General features: G+C 41.7%; 1 long non-coding RNA gene across 2 annotated transcripts; it reads right to left on the bottom strand.

Annotated features, from left to right (window-relative positions):
- On the bottom strand, positions 1–416 carry LOC106537186 (uncharacterized). 2 transcript variants are annotated; one of them, XR_001312616.1, is made up of 4 exons: positions 389–416; positions 256–308; positions 98–160; positions 1–19 (listed from the first exon to the last, which is right to left on the bottom strand). It is a non-coding gene; the product is annotated as an uncharacterized LOC106537186 (long non-coding RNA). The 2 variants fall into 2 exon arrangements; XR_001312615.1 differs by having other exon boundaries at positions 7–160.
- Positions 417–8,331: the final 7,915 nt, after the last annotated feature.

The raw sequence follows: 8,331 nt of genomic DNA, 5'->3' as shown, positions 1-8,331 counted from the left end.
GTGCAGTGGGGTCGTGTCGCTGGTGAAATACAAAAGAAAAGAGAGAGAAAAATAAGACTTTAAAAACAATATAACTCTGAATAAAAAAAATACTCACCTGTTAGTTTTGTGCAACGAAAAAAAAAAGGAGAACTCCGTTTCTATCTCACGGGCAAAGCTGCTGCTGGAACACACACACATAGATAAAATACAATTAAAAAATTATATATATATAAATACTTTAAACATAATTAAATAAATAAAATAAATACAAACCTTTAAGTTTGGCGTTGCGTAACGCTGATGGTGGAGCGCAGAGATAGTTCACGCTGTTGACAGACAGAGTACATTTAAATATATCTATATATATACATTAAACAGAATAAAACAAAATAAAATAATTACAAACCTTTAAATTTACTTTACGTTTGGTGCTGGTGCTGCGAAACGTTGCTGCTGCCGGAACACAGCGACGGGGTCTTCTCGCTGATGACAGACAACACAGAGTACATTTAAAAACTATATAAATACGGTACATTAAACAAAATAAAAATTTATGAACCTTTAAAATTTACTTCAGTTGCCGTGCAGGGGGGTCTTGTCGCTCGCTGATGAAAGTACTGACGGGTCTGGAACACAGCAGGTGTCTTCTCAACGATGGCTGTATCGACTGAATGAGACGCGTTCTTTTAAGCGCATCGAGAACTGAGGAGGGGCGGGATCTAATACTTTAAACACAAGCTGATTGGATGAGGGTTGGGTCTAAAGCCTAACCCTAACCGCTGATTGGACGATGGGTCACTTTGATGAAAACTTTCTCGACCTGACAGTTTTCAGGGAGGCAGGAAGTCACGAACTGGAAAGAGGAAGGGTGAACAGACAGGAGGAGGATTGCATAAGATTAACATCTGTTCAAAAACAGGATGCTGTGGTCAAGAGGATAGGGTTTATGTCAGGTCAAACTCTTTCTGCAATAGAACATCTGTTCAAAAACAGGATGTTTACGGTCAAGGCTTACAGTACATCGAGGGGGGAAAGAGGGAGGGTAGGGTTACGGTAAATCGAGGGGGAAAAAGGGAGGGGTAGGGTTACTGTAAGTCATGGGGGAAAGAGGGAGGGGGACAGTTACGGTAAATCGGAAGAGGAAGTCATGAAACGGAAGTTGACCATATATGGAAGTCCCCCGAGGAAGGAGGGCCAGAAGTTGACCATATACGGAAGTCCCACCCTAAAGGGGCGTGGCATCTGTCACTTTTGTGTGACGTCATTTCTTAATTAGTTGACGAATGCCAGTGTACTATATCTCTAGTGTCCCAACTTTTTTGGAATCTGCTTTGTATCACCACTGTTTGCTCCGTCACTTTATTGATTTTTAACATGATAATTTTTTCCTAAAGAAGTTTTTTTAGAAAGAAAGAAAAATTGCCACTTTAACATTTTGGTTTTGGGTTTGAGTACCCCCGTCATATTGATGGGCTACAGTATGTTGTCTGGGGCATTAGCTTCTGACAGGGTCTCACATGACAAACAGGCCTTGGGGAGACTAAGAGCGATTTAAAACCCTTGATGAAATGGAAAAGCTACCACAACAGGAAACCTTGCCTGGAAAAGAGAAACCAGGGCACCACCCTGGCTCCTCGGGCTTGGCTGGTTCAAGCCAGAAGAGACAATAGAAAGCCACCTCTGGGGAGAACCATCAAGGTCAGGTGCAATGCATGCCAGGCAGCAGGCGAGGAATGGTCCTGGGCATGCCGATTCCTGGTGACATAGACTGACTCTATGGATATGGAACGTAACCTTGGCTCGGCTGTATGTCTCAGTGTTGAGTTCTCCCCGGTGAATGAGAGTGTTGCTTCTCTGCGGCTTTGTGCTGCAGGAGGGAATGTTCTAAATGTTGTTTGTGCTTATGCACCAAACATCAGTTCAGATTACCCGGCCTTTTTAGTCTTTGGATGGTGTCTTGGAAGAGATGCTGTCTGTGGATTCCCTTGTTTTACTGGGTGACTTTCATTCCCATGTGGGCTATAATGGAGTTATGTAGAAGGGGGTGATTGGGAGGAATGGCCTCCCTGATTTGAACCCAAATGGATTCTGTTATTAGACTTCTGTGCTAAGCATAGGTTGTCCATAACAAACACCATGTTCGAGCATAGGCTGGTACGTAAGTGCACTTGGCCAGGTCACTGTAGACCAAAGATAAGTGACAAGCCTACGTTGTAGACCTGGCTTCTGGGAGCTGTGGCCTGGAGGTCATCAGTGCCTGTCATGGTGGCAACCAGAGGACACACTGGTTGACACCAGCAATGGAGGCCATCAGGATGGAATAGAAGGCCTTCAGTATTTGGCTTTCCTGGAAAACTTCTGAAAATGGAAAGCATTCCCTGTCCAAGGCTGTACTTGGTTTGGATGGGGAACTGCTGACCTGGACTAAAGATATCATTGGACAGTGGAAGAAACACTTCAAGCATCTCCTCAATCCACCCTCCATGTCCACCCTCCATGTCCACCTTCGAGGAGGCAGAGTCTGAAGACTCTGTGGAAGACAAGTCCATTACTGTGGCAAAGGTCACAAAGGTAGTCAAAAACCTGGATAAGACAAGAACCTGGAGAAGGCTTCTGATCGTGTTCTTCGAGGCATTCTGTGAGGGGGTGCTACAAGAGTATGGAGTGTTTGTGTTGCTATTAAGAGTGATCCAGTCTCTGTGTAACCAAAGCAGAGCTGTGTCTGCATTCTTGGCACAAAGTCGAGTTTGTTCTCGGTGTGGGTTGGACTCCACTAGGGAAGTTCCTTGTCTCCGATCCTGTTTGTAGTGTTCATGGACAGGATCTCAAGGCACTGCCATGGAGATAATGGTGTCAGGTTTGGGGATCACACAGTCTCATCTCTGCTTTATGCCGATGATGTGGTTATGTTGGTGTCTTCAGACCAAGACCTTCAGTGTGCACTGGGGCGTTCGCAGCCGAGTGTGGAGCAACTGGTAGTGTTGTAGTACGTGAAACCGGTCTTGGTCTTAAGACCAGTCTCAAAGACCACTTTTTGATGGTCTTCGTCTTGTCTCGGACTCGACAGCATTTGTACTCGGTCTTGTCTCAGTCTTGGACATTGAGGACTCTGAATTTTATTTCAAGACCAGTCAAGACCGCAACTGCAGAAATATCACTAAATAGCCAGATTATTGTTCAATTAATTTCTTGCTTTGATTTGATTTAAAATGTACCAAATCCAAACCTGACTTATTGCTATTTATGTATTCTTGTTACCAGCTGTCACCCATCACCACCCCCCATCACTTGCACACAGCACTCCCGGAAAGTGAACTTACCATTCTCTGTGAACGGTAAAATATGTCTTCAAAATCTTAAGTAAAAAATTTGGCAACATTATTCATAAATAATATCATTAAAAACAACAACCAGGAGAAAGCATACAGCAACTTGTAAATCTGTCAGTGCTTTACTTTCAGAGAGAGTGGGTACAACTTTAAACTTTAACCATCACTAACGTTAACAATCTACCTCTGTAGCAAAATTCTAATCTCTGCCCTCAAACAAAGATTTTGTCAAAAATAACTCTATATATTAAGTTAGCTACAGTGGGGGGGAGTATTTAGGCACCAACTGTTCAAGTTCTCCCACTTAAAAATATGAGAGAGGCCTGTGATTGACATCATATTTAGACCTCCTCAACTATGAGAGACAAAATACTATTTTCCCCACAGTACATGTGTACAGAATACTCCATCTTTTAGGACACTTTTTTAAAAATCTGGTCTTGGTCTTGTCTCGGTCTCGCCCTCCCTTGGTCTTGGTCTCGACTTGGTCCAAACCCTAAAAGTCTTGGTCTTGTCTCGGTCTCGCCCTCCCTTGGTCTTGGTCTCGACTTGGTTCAAACCCTAAAAGTCTTGGTCTTATCTCGGTCTCAAGACACTGTGGTCTTGGTCTTGACTTGATCTCGGGTTAGGTGGTCTTGACTACAACACAAGCAACTGGGATGAGAGTCAGTTCCTCTAGTCTGAGGCCATGGTTCTCAACTGAAAAATGGTGGAATGCCCACTCTGGGTCAGGGTAGTCTCTACTTCAAATGGAGGAGTTTAAGTATCTGGGTTACTTGTTCATTTTGTTCTCAGCTTTGTGTCAGCCACCCCTTATTGTCATAAGCCCAAGCGAACATTATGCCCACATTCCACACACAAAATTATTATGTGAATGGTCAAAAATTTGTGGATGTGTTTATGTTGAAAAGTTCTCAGACAGTAAAAGCAGCATTTTGCTTCAAAATGTTTCTATTGCTTCTAGAAGCTGATTGTTGTACACACAAGCAGACACTTAGTTAAATGATATTTAAATGACCAAAAACTTATGGATAGAGATAGTAAAGATGTTGTGCAACGAGGAATCCATCTGCAGAAAAGTGTGGACCTTTAACCATGGCAAATTTGTGGCTAATACTCGATGCTGTGTGTCTCATGGGCTGTGAAAGGTGTGTGAGAAAACAAGCAATGACATGGCCACATGTCAATTGTTTGGCTTTGGATGGATCATGCTGGACCCTGTAAGCAGTGACAGTTTTTGAGAAAGGTTTGGAAACTATCACATTTTTCTCTAGCACTCTAAAAATACAATATTATACTAGCACATTTATTTACATTTACTCAAAGAATTCATAGTTGTCTAATTAAAATACAGATTGTATACCTGTTATTGACCTACCTATATGTTTGTACTTTGTACATGTAATTTCAAAGAACCATCAGTACAATGCATGTGAATGTTTTGTCCTTCTTTGTTCACAATAAATTCTAAATATTTACATACTTGATCAAACCTCTATCAGTTGGAGAAAAAAAGCTATCAAAAGCAAGTTGTGTTTGAGACCGAGCAATCAATAACTGACTAAATTTATGGCCCTCCAGTCAAGTGGAAAAGTACAACTGCACTCAACCTCACAGTGCAGCCCAAATGCCCATGTTTTTTCTCAGCAGAGCTCCTAGTTGCAGCATGTTGACTCAAGGCTCTTACTTAAATTGTACATTAATCAGCTGGATTCAGAGGCTACATGTAAAAGCGGAGAGCTGAGAGCTCTTGGAGAGTTACAATGAAATGATGATGAAACTGGGTCGCTGGAAAGGAGAGCGTGACTGTGGAAATCCTGCAGTCTCCATGGCAACTGTACTGTTGACACAGCTACCACCGCCATGATGATTATCATGATATTGATGAAAACATGTCATACTGCAAGTTACATGGATTGTCTGTGTCACAGGGAAACTGATTTTTTTTGTTTTGTTTTTTAAGAATTGTGGAACAGTTTGCATTTTTGTGCACTGAAACAAGCTTTGATGAAAATAGTCAAATTGTTTTTAGTTAATTAATTGACTCTTGACCAGAATGCATTTGTACCTAAAGGATAATTCATTTCACTGCTTTAGAAATTTATATACACCCTGGCAAAACGTATGGAATCGCCAGTCTTAGAGGAGCACTCATTCAGACATTTCTTTCTGTAAAACAAACTCAGATCAAAAACATGATACAATAATAAGGTCATTCCAAAGTGCAACTTGTTGGCTTTCAGGAACACTCAAAGAAATGAAGAGAAAACATTGAGGAAGTCAGTGAATGTTACTTTTATTCACCAAGCACAGGGAAAAAAAATATGGAATCACTCAATTCTGAGGAAAAAAGTGTGGAATGACTCAAATTGGAGGTAGAAAATAAGGACACACCCAGTCAATTTCCTTTCCCTAAATGGACACCTACCTCAGATTAGATCTGCTTGTTAGTCTGCAGTTAAAAACACCTGCAGTCATGAGACCTTGGAGGGCTGCTGGACGAAGTGGAGTGGCAAGAACCATGGCTCCAACAAGAGAAATGTCTCTTGAAACAAGAGAGGATTGTGAAACTTCTTGAAGAAGGTAACTCTTCACGCATGGTTGCTAAAGATGTGGGCTGTTCATAGTCAGCTGTATCCAAGATATGGGCCACATACAAACAGCATGGAATGGTTGTTAAAGCCAAGCGTACTGGTAGACCAAGAAAGACATCAAAGCATCGAGACAAACAACTTAAGGTCATTTGTCTTGAAAACTGAAAAAGTACAACTAAACAGATAATGCATAAATGGGAGGAAGCTGGAACCAATGCATGGGACCGAACCGTAAAGAATCGCCTAAAGGAAATGGGATTTCAATACAGGAAAGCTAAAAGAAAATCATCATTGACACCTAAACAAAAAAGAACAAGACTGCAATGGGCTAAGGAGAGGCAATCATGGACTGTGGATGACTGGATGAAAGTTATCTTCAGTGAGAAGTCAAAAATCTACATTGGACAAGGTGATGATGCTGGAACTTTTGTTTGGTGCCGTTCCAATGAGATTTATGAAGAGGACTGCATGAAGAAAACAACCAAGTTTCCACAGTCCTTGATGACATGGGGCTGCATGTCAGGCAAAGGCACTGGGGAGATGAATGGTCTTTTGTTTATCTGTTTTTCATGATTCCATACTTTTTTCCTCAGAATTGAGTGATTCCATATTTTTTCCCTGTGCTTGGTGAATAAAAGTAACATTCACTGACTTCCACAATGTTTTCTCTTTATTTCTTTGAGTGTTCCTGAAAGCCAACAAGTTGCACTTGGAATGACCTTATTATTGTATCATGTTTTTGATCTGAGTTTGTTTTACAGAAAGAAATGTCTGAATGAGAGCTCATCCATGACTGATGATTCCATTCTTGTTGCCAGGGGTGTAAAAAATGTGTAGTATCATGGGTTAGAACTGCATTGGCTGAGTGGTAGGAAATTTGTCCTTTGGTCAAAGGATTGGGAATCAGATTCCCAGCCCCTGCAGCATGCCAAGGTATCCTTGGGCAAGACACTGAACCTCCAACTGCCTCCAATATGTTCATCAGGGTGTGAGTGAAATTATATAAGTGCTATATATAGTGTGTAGTATGTTACATAGTTGAAAGTAGGGATGTCCCAAGCCATGATCGGAAATTGGTCCTGATCATGTGATTCAGACTTGATCCGAATCAGGCGTTACACCCCGATCAGGGATTGGATATATATGTGTATATTTATTCTAAACAAAAACTGGAATAATAACTGTTAGTATGTTGTGTTACAGACTCAAATTGTCTCGAAACAACATATGCACATTTTTTGCAGCAGTGCCTGCCATAAAGCATTGACTGCCGTAAAAAAGAAGCAGAACACAGCATTAGCTCGAAGTGGAGGCAGGAGGCAGGCATGTCTGTGGCATGGAGATTTTTTAAAGTGGATGACAAAGATATTGCGTTTGCAAACTGAGATATGTAAAGTTTGGATTTCAAGAGGAGGTAAGGAAAAGGCTGCATTTAACACAACAAACCTGATGAGGCACCTCAAAAACAAACACCCGACACAATACACAGAGTTTAACCAAACTCAGCCGAAGACGAGTCAGCTCATGCTGCAAGAGATCTTAAAGAGAAAAGAAAAAATGCCCTGCGACAGTGAGAAGGTGCATGGCATCACAGCTAAAATAGCACAAATGATTGCAATGAGCAACCAGCCATTTGCTCTTGTAGAAGCCCCGGGATTCCTTATGCTTATGGAGTACTTAGAGTCTCGGTATAAAATGCCCTCTCGCCACTATTTCACTGAGAAAGCACTGCCAGCACTTCAAAATCAAATTCACAACAAACTACTTGAACTGTTATCAGACGTGCCCCATGTTTCATTTACCACAAACATCTGGAGTTCGTCTGTGTCTCCCATGTCACTACTAAGCCTCACAGCACAATGGATTAACTAGTTTTGTTTTATGTCGTGCAACCCTTCATGCCCAGAAATTTCGTGACTCTCACACAGCAGAGCGCATCCAACAGGAGATGGAAAAGATGCTAAACAACTGGAGAATCGATAAGCAACAGGTCCACGTCATTTTGCGTGACAACGCTGCAAATATGAAGCCATGGGGAGTATGAGAGTGAGGAGTGTAGGTTGTGTCGCACATTCTTGCCAACTCTGCGTGCATGAGGGCCTGCTTTCCCAGTGCAATGTGACAGACACCCTGGCCAATGTGAGGAAAATTGTAGGCCATTTCAAACACTCACCACTGGCCTACTCTCGCCTTGAAGACATCCAGATGGACCTGAAAATGGATCTGAAGCGCCTACAACAAGACGTGCAGGTTGTCATAGTTTGTTTTTTTTTTTTTTTTTTGGTTGCTGTTTTTGTATTATGGTTAGGTTTTTTAGGTCCTGTTTTGGGTTTTTGTTCATGTGGGTTTTCTGTTAAGTTCCTTTTTGTCTCAGGTGTGTTCAGTTCTGTGATTAGTGTTGCTTCCATTTCCTCAGGTGTTTTCTG

Source organism: Austrofundulus limnaeus, unplaced genomic scaffold (genome assembly GCF_001266775.1).
Source record: "Austrofundulus limnaeus strain Quisiro unplaced genomic scaffold, Austrofundulus_limnaeus-1.0 Scaffold2171, whole genome shotgun sequence".
Classification (NCBI taxonomy): domain Eukaryota; kingdom Metazoa; phylum Chordata; class Actinopteri; order Cyprinodontiformes; family Rivulidae; genus Austrofundulus; species Austrofundulus limnaeus.
The sequence above is the reverse complement of the archived record's forward strand: the minus strand, read 5'-3'. Positions and strand labels throughout refer to the sequence as shown.